This window comes from Adiantum capillus-veneris, chromosome 13 (genome assembly GCF_014529385.1).
Source record: "Adiantum capillus-veneris isolate H3 chromosome 13, ASM1452938v2, whole genome shotgun sequence".
Lineage (NCBI taxonomy): Eukaryota > Viridiplantae > Streptophyta > Polypodiopsida > Polypodiales > Pteridaceae > Adiantum > Adiantum capillus-veneris.
The window spans coordinates 55,554,688-55,567,388 of NC_140943.1; positions in this window are offsets into that span (position 1 = coordinate 55,554,688).

Genomic DNA, 12,701 nt, shown 5'->3' on the forward strand with positions numbered 1-12,701 from the left:
TGAATCTTGATTCCTTATATTCAGTATTTTGCCTCTCTTGGATTGGTCAAAGACGAATCTAGCTGCATTCATATCTATCTTGATTAAATTTCTATGGTGGTACAAATAAAAAAAAATTAGGTGGGAATTTATGGTTGTCCCACTAGATATGGGGGTTTGGGAGTTTTGAACTTGGAAGTGCATGCTCATGCAAAGAGAGCAACCTTTGCTACATACTGATACAGAGTGCATGTGGAAATTGGTGGATGCATATATGGTGTACTTTCATGGTCTCTAGAAATTGTCTTCTTGTGATAAACTATTTTCTATTGCCCCTATTAAAACTACCTTCGCTACTTCTCTACTTCTCACAGATGCTTGTCAAGTCTTGGAAGCTTAGATGTTCTAAATTTGTATGGAATGGCCAGGCTAGGTACACATGTAACTCTCTTGCTATTGAAAATATCTTCTTGTCTTTTGCTTTAAAGAAACCCAATGCTTATGTACTAAGAAGAAGGGCACTTTCTCTGCACAAGAAGGGTGCCGGCTATTACATTGGACAAGTTTCGGACTCTTATAACCACTTTAAATCTTTTCTCACTACAAGAGGCTATTCATATTAGCGACGCTCACACGGCGATGCTCAAAAAATTAAATTTCCGGCGTCGCTATGAGCGTCGCAAATTTACAAGTAAATTTGCGACGCTCATAGCGACGCCGGCTGGGCTAAAAAAAATAACAGAGAGCGCCCAAAAACTCAGATCTCAGATCTGAGTTTTTCGGCGCCCTCAAGTTAGGAGCAGGTAACACTCTCCCTCTCTCTCTCTCTCTCTCTCTTTCTTCTCCACACACACACACACACACACACACACACGAGGAGAGGAAGGAGAGCCAGGTATGCTCCTTCCCTCTCCTCACTCTCATGTTCCCTTCCCCTCTTTCTCTCTCCCTCTCTCTCTCTCTCTCACACACACACACATAGTGTTTTTGAGAGAGAGAGAGAGAGAGAGAGAGAGAGAGAGAGAGAGAGAGTACAAACATAAACAAAAACGCAAACACACATACATAAACAAAGAATGCACACACACACATTGAGAGAGGAAAAGAGAGAGAGAGCATGCATAAACAAAAAAACGCACACATTGAGAGAGGAAAAGAGAGAGAGAACATGCATAAACAAAAAACGCACACATTGAGAGAGGAAAAGAGAGAGAAAACATGCATAAACAAAAAAACGCACACACATTGAGAGAGAAAGAGAGAGAAACTAATTTAACGTCGTAGGAAACTAATTAAAATTAAAAGACCTAAAGATCTAGCCGACGAGGAGTTGAACTCAAGACCTATTATTCAAGAGGGAAATGGCATAACCAATCTATCATACTTGGCATGGGTGATAGAAAGGTTATACCATTTATCTCTTTTTATTGGCACACACATCCACACACGCGCACACACACAGGAAGAAGAGAGTTATAACGTCGTAGGAAACTATCCTAAAAGACGTTAAAGATTAGGTTAGATGTAGACTTACGTTAAATTAGATTTAGGTTTATTTAAGTTAAATTAGATTAGATTTAGGTTTATTTTTAGTTAGATTTACGTTTATTTACGCTAGATTTAGATTTACGTTATATTAGATTAGATTTAGGTCTCCATAGACTGCGATGCCTGCATGAAGCGGGTGAAGAAAGCCCTCAATGGAATATAGGGTATTGCTGCCTTCACTCATGGTGGGCTCCGTCGATCCAAAAGTACTGGTGAAATGTCTTCAGAAGATATGGAAGAAGGTGGATCTTCAGGGCGGCAAGAGTCACTACATCCCCGACAATGACCATCTAGACAACCTCTAGTCATTCAACAGCAACTTCAAAGTTAGTAACAAGAGCAAGAACGGTCCAAAGGGCCAATTGCTGTCGTCAGATGTGGATGGAGATGAGGCAACGTCACCGCCGGAAGTTAACTCTCACATCTTTAGTGATGAGAATGCCAACTCTTGCCGAGTTATGTGAAAAATTATGTGTTAAATCAGTTTTAAGGTTCTTATAATCCCTGTTAGTTTAGTTCTTTGTTTTTAATATAACATAATTTACGTTAGATTTAGATTTATGTTATATTAGATTAGACTTAGGTTTATTTAGGTTTACCCACGCACACACACACAAGAAGAAGAGAGTTTTAACGTCGTAGGAAACTATCCCAAAAGACGTTAAAGATTAGGTTAGATGTAAACTTACGTTAAATTAGATTTAGGTTTATTTTTAGTTAGATTTACGTTTATTTATATTTACACTTATTTACGTTAGATCGAGTCCACGCAAGAATTACTTACGGTTTAGGGTTTAGAGTTAGACGAACAGTGAAAAGATCTACTGTGAAAAGATGTTAAGATGCTGTGAAGTGCTACAGCTAGAGAAGAGGCAAAGGGGTTTTGTCCACTACATGCAGTATCATGTAGACGTGGGTCTGTAGATTTCTTGTACCCACAAATATAGGTATTGACCAATAAAGACGAGATTATAACCCGGTGGTTCTGATCTCCGTGCACCTCTAGACCAAGGTGTGCGGGGATTGGACATGACTAGAGAATGTGAGGTAGAGAGAGAGAGAGAGAGAGAGAGAGAAGACGAAGAATGCCAATAGAATATTAAATTTGTTGTCCAGGTTATAAGATTTTTATCCTCATTATGAGTAGTGACGAGGATGTGGGACCGTCCAACCAAAACACCTATCTCTCAACGAGGGTCTTATGTCCTTGTAATCAATGCAAGCATGCTGTGCGACGAACAAGACGTGTTTCTTTGTAGCACGTTCGTGAATTTGGCGAGTTTGATCCATCTATTATAGATCGAGTTGTTGCCAATTATAACTCGTCGAACTCTGACGCTGGCCAACAAGCAGCAATCTTGCAACCCAATAGACGTATTCGCAGGCGCTTTGGTCAAGCAGCATATGTGAGGCCACAAGATGTAGCCTCTGACAGCTCGGGGGATGATCATGCAGAGCACATTCCCAATGAGGCAATGTTTGAGCCCGAGATTGATGAAATGATCGAGACGATCATGGATTCAGAAAGGCTTATCTATGATGATATGAAAAGTGAAGCCGATACGCCATTGTATAATGGAGCACGTATGTTTAGATTGAAAGCACTCTGGGCTCTTCTCAACATGCAAGCAAAGTTTGGATGGAGTGACACTAGCGTCATAGCGCTTTTCAGGTGATCTATTACAATTAGTTTACTTTAATAAAACTCTAAATGTATAATGATCTGATAGATTTTTACACGACTGTATCCTATTTTTATGTTGTGTAGATTGCTTAAAGATCACATACTACCAGCTGACAATGTGATGCCAGATTCCTGAGATGAAGCAAGAAAGATTTTGCGAAACTTGGGGATGGATTACAATTCTATCCACGCTTGTCCTAATGACTGCATTCTTTTCAGAGGGGAATACATAGACATGGAGAAGTGTCCGAAATGTGATTCCGAAAGATATCGAGTAGATCTCCACGGGACAAAAATTCCACAAAACGTTTTGCGACATTTTCCTCTGCTTCCTCGCATCAAGCATTTCTTCGAATGTAAGTCCATGGCCGCCCTAGCATCATGGCATGAGGAGAATAAATCTTCGGATGGTGTGCTACGGATTCCTACAGATTGCGTAGCCTGGAAACATATAGATGGAACATGGTCGGATTTTGCCAGGGAAGCTCGAAATTTACGCTTAGGCCTGGCTATGGATGGCGTAAATCCATTTGGTCAAAGATCAACATCTTACAGTGTATGGCCCGTTGTCATTGTCAACTACAACATTCCCCCGTGGTTGACTACGAAGAAGGGGCACCTATGGCTAAGCTTGATTGTGCCAGGGCGATATAAAGTGGAGAATATGGATGTGTATCTTCGTCCACTATTGGAAGAGCTACAACAATTGTGGATTGGCATAGAGGTGGTGGATATGAGCCGACACACAGGACGACGGAATGCTTTGATCAGAGGCATTCTAATGTGGACCATGCATGACTATCCCGGGCTAACAGAATGCTCAGGTGATCTATTGACACTCCTCACTCAGACACTGTAAATCTTGTTTTTTCCCATAGTTGATCTATTATCATGTGTATACATGCAGGGCTTCAAACAAGCGGATACAGAGCATGTGTCACATGTGGACCTAGACTGAATGCACGTAGGGCGCCCTCACTGAAGAAGCAAATCTACGAAGGTCATCAAGCGTATCTTCCAGAGAATCATGTGTTACGCGACGGCTTTTTGGGAAGAGAGCCACCAAGGATGTCTGCACAAGCATGGTTAGAGCAGAAGGAGATGTGCGATGACAGATTGCCTCCAGGGATGAAGAGACTATCTCTATGGTACGAGTTACCATACTGGCCCCGACTCATGATCAATCACTTGCTCGATCCAATGCACATATTCAAGAATGTGGGTAATCTACTATGGGACCATCTAACCGGCAAGAAAGATACTTTGGGAGCCAGAGTTGACCTTAGAAATGTGGATCGTATGGAGCAATATTGGCCGCAAACAGCGTCTGATGGATCGATAAAACTCCCTAAAGCACCATGGATTTTCACAGGAGCCCAAGAACGCAAAGTAAAAGAGACCATTCGATCTTTGCGGACCCCCACTGGCGTAATGCACTCGCTCCGAACGTGTTTTACTAAAGAAGGAAAGCTTACCGGTTTGAAGTCACACGATTGGCATAAAATGTGTCAGGTACGTTCATAGTGGACTTTAATATCATTGCATAAAATGTGGACTTTAATATCATTGCTGCACATACTTTACAGTTTATTTTACCGGTTGCCATTGAGGGATGTTTGTCTCTCGACATCCGTAACACAATCTACAAACTTGCAAAGCTGGTGCAATGGATCTCACAAAAGGAGATCAACGTAGACTCCATACCATTCGCCAAACTAAATGCTGCGGAGCTTGTGTGCATGTTTGAAAAACATTTTCCTACTACCATGCTAACCATTCAGGTGCATCTTCTTGTTCACATAGTTGATGAGGTGGAAATAGCTGGCACAGTTCATTCCAGATGGATGTTCTTTTTAGAACGTTTCATGAAAACGCTTAAGGGATATGTGCGTCAAAAGGCACGTCCGGAGGGTAGCATGGCAGAAGGTTGGTTGGTATCAGAGTCTCTAGTGTACATTGGAGAGTGGCTAGACGGATTTGATAAAGCCCGGGACATGCTATGGCGAACCATAGATGATGAGCGCATATTTGGGATTGTCATGTGCAATCTCGGTGTTGAGAAGAAGATGACGGAAGATCTAGAGGCTAAAATCAACCGATTTTGCATGCTTCACAATCCAGTGATGCAAAAGTGGATTTCACAATATGAGGATGCAAAGCAAGAGCGACAAAGGGCACGAATCGAGTGGAGACGGGGAAGACGACCACCGATGCACTATCCGACCGGTCTGGAGAGCCTACCAACATTCATGAGCTTAAGATGGTTGCACAACCAATTGAAAAGTGCACAACAATGCGGTGACGAAGTGACTAAGGAAGAGTGGGAGTACTCTCGGGGTTGCGCGACCAAGGTAAGTTTGCAATGTACGACTAGCTAGTGACTTTATTTCTAAACGTTTGAACGGCCACTCATAATCTTTGTTCGTTGTAGTATAAGTCATACACAGCAGCATGGTGTAAAGGTCGACATTTTAGGGTGGAACGGATCGACAAAAAGCGTTTTACTCAAGATTGTGGAATCATGGCAAAATTTGAACAGTCTAGTCGACGACGTTCCTCTGATGCAGATCCTGTGGTGGCGGAACTCACTTACTTCGGCACACTACAAGAGATTTTGAGGATCGATTACAGAGGATTTTTTGTCGACTTGTTCGACGTGCAATGGTTCAAGATAATCATGGAGGGTCGCAACGCTACTGTGCGTAGAGGAAAGTCTGGTTTTCTTGAGGTGGATTTTACTAAGAAATGGACTGACCTAAGAGACACTTTCGTACTACCCGAGCATTGTGAACAAGTAAGTATGTAAATAGTTAACATCCCCCTTTTACAAGTTATGGGCTTGAAAGCTCTCATGTAAGTTATGTGGCTCTGGCAGGTAATATTTCATCCTACAAAGTCTACATCAAACTGGTGGTACGTCATAGAGGTAGCCCCTCGTAGTGCAAGGACGTATGAAGGCTACCATGTGCCAATCACAACGGCATCAATGGAGGAGATCAGAGAAGATGCTCAATCAGAAGCCGCTGCGGTGGTGCCAGACGAGCATCAAGATGCTACTACTCTATATGGGGTGCATGCAGAGGAGCTACAAAATGAAACAGAGGATATGTGTTTAAACAGAGAGCTCTATATAGATATAGGAAGTTATGCTGAGTTATGCGAGGATGAGAGAGAGATCTCTTAAAGCCATAAATATTGTATTTGAACAATTTTGCTCCGTGTTGTAAAAGCTCTGGCTCTCTAAGTACCTTCCATGGTGTATAACGCTCTTTTCTACTCGCACTCACATCTTTTGATTGAAAATTCTGAGTTTTCGACTTGCCTCTTCTATCACTCAATTCATTGCGTCATTGTATTTATATGCGTCATTAAGTCATTGTATTTAATGGTCTTTGCGTCATTGTCTACTCTATTCATTCAATATTAAGTTTAAATATTCGTGTGTTTAATGCAGGTATGGATGATGAGGAGTTTCTTTCTTCTTTGTCACCGCAGCAGAGACAGTGGTACGTGGAGCGTCATCGCTCTGGCGCATCATCGCGCGTTCCTACTCCATCCGCATCTCCCTCTCTTTCGGAGCATTCGGCGCGCTCCGAAGCTTCGGTGTCGACGAGACGATCTTCACACTCGTTTAGACACTGGCGCTCTAGTGGTGGCGGTGGCGGTGGCGGTTGTTGTGGGGATTCCGCCACCGATGCCTCCACACCGCCTCGTGTTCGACGAGGCTCTTTACTCTCCCCTTCTTTGCCCGCCCCCACACCAGCCACAGCATCGCCATCTACGCCAGGTTTCGCACGGCTGACTGTTCCTAGCAGCTACACACCTCTACCTACTCCGCCAGGAGCCACCCCACTCGACACTCCTCGCTTCGGGGCCCAGACGCCGGTGGAGACACCTGACGTCCGTACCCCCATCGACACGCCGCTAGAGACCCCTGCCGGGACACCCAGGTTCACGCGTCACCGGCCAGAGGGCTTGCCTTACTCCGTCGACTTCAGCGACGGCATCATCATGGATGATGACGGCAAGAAGGTGATCTCGCGCATGTGTGGTCTTTGCTCTCAGCTGTTTAGACACTACATACTAAACAAATGGAGTGAAGTACCAAGTGATTTAAAAGCCAGAGTCATCAGCATACTTCATGATGAGTTTCCCGTTCCAACACGGGATCAGCGCTTCAATGAAGACCTGATGAAGATTTGAATGCGCGAATACTGCAAACACAAGCGTTCCAAAGTGCAAAAAGCAATCAAGCATGGGTGGAACAGGCCAGATTGGCTGGCCAAAGAAGATTGGAAGAATGCGAAGAAAGCAGCGCGCGAGAATCCCGACAAGTGGAAGCAACAAAAGGATGCAGCCAGAGCGCGAGTAGAGGCAGGGAGCTCGCACCACTTGGGGAGCAGTGGATGGGCATCATTTGAGGCCGATTTTGTAAGTGTTTTCGCATTGCTCTTTATGTTCGATAGTTTAGGGTTTATGAGTTTTTTAATTCTAACATAATGAAATCTTTGTATGTTTTGACAGTGGTCGATGACAGGACGTGATCCCACACCGTACAAGCGCGAGTACGCAGGCAGGAAGGGCTTAAACGCCCTGATGGACATTCTCACTTCTCGCGGCGGCATGGTTAGTATTAGGGTTTACTCTTTTCTATTTTTTGTATTGTTTTATAAATGTCGTTATATGTTTATACTTACTGAAAGCTGTCTTATTGTCTTTTTTTGCAGAATCCGATAGATACGCCGCTTGGACGCGATGAGACGTCTGACTAGACGATGTCAGTTTAGCCGTAGCTAGATAGCATTAGTTTAGGGTTTCTCATAGCTTATGTATCATGAGACGGATTTTATACGTCTTTTTGAACCATGTATATTATTACATTTGTCACCGCAGTTCATTTTGCCAATCAATTCTTTATGCCTATGATGTTGTTCAATTGTCATTATTACATTTGCCAATCAATTCATTTTGCCTATGATGTGTACAATTGTCAATTTTACGCTTGTCAATTTTGCAAACAATGCGTCTTGTGGGTGACTATTTTGGGTCTATTATCTACCCTTGCACTTTTTTTAAAAAGTGAATCAAGTACAATATGGTTGATGGGTGGCAGGGCATTCAATGCCCTGTCACCAAAAAAAATTTCTCTCGGGCATCGCTATAACCGTCGCTATTTATGGCTCTGTAGCGTCTCTATGAGCGTCGCTATAGACTTTTGTGTAAACGTCGCTATAACCGTCGCTATGAGCGTCGCTATATAGCGACGCATATAGCGACGCTCTCGTAGCGACGCTATTAGCGACGGTTTTAGCGACGCCGGGGGTTATAAAAACCCAGTGTATTTCCGTCGCTAACAGCGTCACAAGAGCACACAACCTCTTGTAGTGTCTGCAATGACTAGAAGACAATTAGGACTTGCTACACGTTCAAATGCACTTTGATCTACTATGGGAGGTTGTATAAGCAGAATTCATATCCCATTGATTACAACGGACGACAGACATAGAAAATGGGCCATACCAAATTATGCGTGGACTTTTGAGATAAAATAAGTTCTATAGGTTCTTTCATTTGGATTCATTTCATATTTTTGCTAAATGCAATAAAACTTGGGGTATTCATAAAACCAAAGCCTGGTGGACACAACTATTACATCAAATATGGAAGGGGAAACACATGTACAAGGGTGAAGTTTTCCAATGGAGGCTCATGTGTGGGGGATTACCAATTACTGAGAAAATGGCCAAAAAAACATAAGAAAAGGAAAATGTGGGGGATTTGGAAGACTTGAAATGCATAAGCATCTGTTTTGGCATTGTCCTGCTATTGCCTATCGGTTTAAATGGTTCATCTAAACTATGAGGAATCAGATGAGAGAGAGAGAGAGAGAGAGAGAGAGAGAGAGAGAGAGAGAGAGATAGGGAGAGGTAGAGGGAGACAGGAGGGAGTGTGAGAGAGAGAGAGGATAGGGAGAGAAAAAAAAATATTGCTCTCAAAGTTCTATTTGGAGTGAGCTTTTAGGAGTAAGCTTTCACAATGAGACTTTTAACTAGTTTGGCTAGTAGAGCAAAGCTCGCTCTGTATCAATCCCCCCTAGGTGCTGGTCAAATCCATTTATCAAACCATTTTGAGCATGTAATATCAAGAACAATTTCAGTGGCAAAAAAAATTTAGATACTCACAAGTACTCTTGAACAATATTAACGGATGGTTGTTTACGCACGTAGCAAAGCTATGTTCTCTTAATGAACATGTTTCATTGTTGGCACCTAGATGTGATTAATTTTCACATTCTTTTATGGTCCAACTGTTTTAGCAAAGTAGCTGTAGTGGGAGGTATTTAGTTTCTTTTTGTGGAGCTATTTACTCATTGTATTCCCCCTCTTCCATGGGTGCAAAGAGCATAACATCCGCCATAAAAATTGGCAACTACAGTCATGAAAATGCAGCTCAGACCAATTTTTTACTAAGTGCATGCACACGAGGTGTTATGGGACCTAGTGTTTAGCAAAGGGAGATTTGTAGTGGCATGCAACTTCATGAAATTGGTAGCTTATGAAGCATTTCACACCACAGGTGCAGTATCTCCATGAGATTAATTATGGATCTATCAATAACCATAAGAGGTCACGGCTTGGTTTGAGTGCTTGTAGATAAGCTGACTAAACTAGGTACAATTTATTTAGTTCACTATTTCAATCTCTAAAGTTAACCAAGTTGTTTGTTTATAATCTCTATTGATTATATAGATTACTCAAAAATATTGGGCGTTATTGTGACCCACATTTACCAATCATTTTTTAGGATTGTCTCTAAATGGGTAGGGAGAAACAACTCAATATCAGTAATGCCACTCATCTAGAGACGGATGGGTAGCTTGTAGACATTAATCTATTTCTAAAAGATATGCTAAGGACATACGTTAGCAATAAGCAACCTAATGGGAAAGGTTATTTCTCTAGTTTGGAATTTGCTTACAATACGCCAAGCATGTAACAACTGTTTTAGTCCATTCATGCTTATGCATGGTTTTCAACCTAGATCACTAGTTACTGTGGGGTTGGAAACTGAGAAACTTTAGCAAGACAAGGATTATGTGAAACTTGCTTGTCAAAATGTTTGACAAGCATAGGATAGATACAAAAAGTATGTGGATGAGAAATCTTGGCAAGTTACCATCATGGAAGAGGTAGAGGTATTTTTACATGTGCAGAAGCATTCAAAAAGTAGTCTGAAAATTGGCTCAACACCTAAATTATCTCCGAGATATTGTGGGCCTTTAAAAGATACTCTAGCAACTTGGAAATATTGCTTACAGACTCTCTTTACCTGTGCACTCTAGTATTCATCCGGTGTTCCATATAAGTTGTTTATGTAAACTCTCACATACGGACGACAATGTTATTGACCAAGAGTTTACGTAAACGCTTGCATACGGACGACAATGTCATTGAGAGGGTATGCCAAATTCCTCATCTAAACTCTCCTCATAACTACTATTGTCACCATCATCATGACCAACACTCAAATTTGGTAGCTTAGGGACATCATCAAATTTTTCCTTCCCTTTTCTTGATACATTTGATGAGCTAGTAGGACTTGTTGCTTAATTTCATTGAACCTCCCACCCAACTGCATAAACCTGAGCACATTCTCGACTATTATGATCTACATATGCGTCATCATGTGCATCGACAAGCATTAGTGAAGTGGAAAGGCATAAATGTAGAAGGTGCCACTTGGGAAAACATAGTGTTCTTACAAAGAAATTAACCACTTCTATTTTCGAAAAGAAAATGGTTCTCCAAGGGAGGAGTAATGTTAGGCCAAGGGCTAGAGGCCAGAGGCTAGTCTGAACTGAGCTTAGGGATTGCCTAAATAAGAGACAAAGACTGGTCTCGCAGTAGACCTACGATAAACCCCATAGAGGTATGACATTTGTGGTGTGGAAAGCTTCATAAGCTATCAAATTCACGAGTTTGCATAGCTGCTCCAAATATGCATTTGCTAAACACTAGGGTCATAACACCCAGTGTGTATGCATTTAGCAAAAACTTACCCAAACTTAATTTTTCATGACGCATGATTTGTGTAGTTGTCAATGCTCATTATGGATGTTATGATCATAGCATACATGAAAGATGAGGGAATAAAATGTTTAAATAGCTTTACTAAAAGAAACTAATTGCAATAACCTTGCTAAAATATTTGGACCATAATAGAATGTGAGAAATAAATCACATCTCATTTTCATTAATAGGACATAGCTTTTCCATACGTGTAATAGGTATGCAAAATTGCAGCCTCAAAATCCTTGAAACAACCATCTGTTAATGTTGTTTACCATTACTTGTAACATTATCAAATCTTACCAATCTGAAAATTTTTTGCCACTGAAATTGTCCCTAATACTACATGCTCAAAGTGGTCTAATAATGAATTTGAGCACCTAGGGACTTTATTGTGACACATAATCGGGGAAACATACACCAATGTTAATCCCAAAGACTCATATTCTCCACATGTGAAATATGTCTCATATAGTGATGTCAAAAAATATGACATCCATCAAGTAGAATATGTACTTGTGTGTGGAGCTAATTGGAAACACTTCATGACATGAGTGAGAGGGACCCTCATAAATCTTGCTCCACACTGGCCAAACCGCACTCCATGAGTTCCTAGATCATGTTCCATACCTTATGACTAACAACATGTGCCAAACAAAACCCTACCTTGTAAGTATATAGCCGTTCCAATAGGGAGCGAACCCTCAATTTTAGTAGAATGAATATAGTTAATAAGGAAAGGAACAAGTTGCAGAGGTGGTATCTTGTATACCACCTTCCAAAACCCTTTGCTCATACATGGCCTTGCCATGCATCTGAAGAGCGGCGTGGATGAAAGAATTCTAGCATATGCATCACACTTGTAAAGCTCAATTAAAGCATATTCACAAAGATAACAAAACCAAATTATATGATAACTATGAGGTGAGAAGTATTGTGTACATACTCGAAGGTTCAGGGCAATTGTCAAGCCCCAAAGGTACATTACCAAAATTCCAACCTCAAAAGGCCCAATATTTCTTTGACCTGGTAAACATTAAAAATAGAGATTAGTGAAGAGAAACAAATAGTTAACTAAGAATCCTTGGTGTAGCCTTGGCAATATAAACACCATGATCAAATTCTAAAAAGAAACCACTTAAACCATTAGGTAGCTGACACCAATATAGGCTATCGTGCTACCAATAGTAATCGTAAGCAACTTGGTGAAGTTAACTTAGCTACTACCCCTTGATAGTTGAGAACTTGTTTCCTTGAAAGTATGTGTGAAGAGGCCAATCAATGACCATCAACACTTATGGAGCGATTTGTTATTAGATGGGTCATACCCTTGAGAATAACACTCCTATAGACACAATCATTGCTATAGACTAAGCAAGAGATCCTCTCAAGCTAGAATCTTATTCACAAGTGGACTTTGA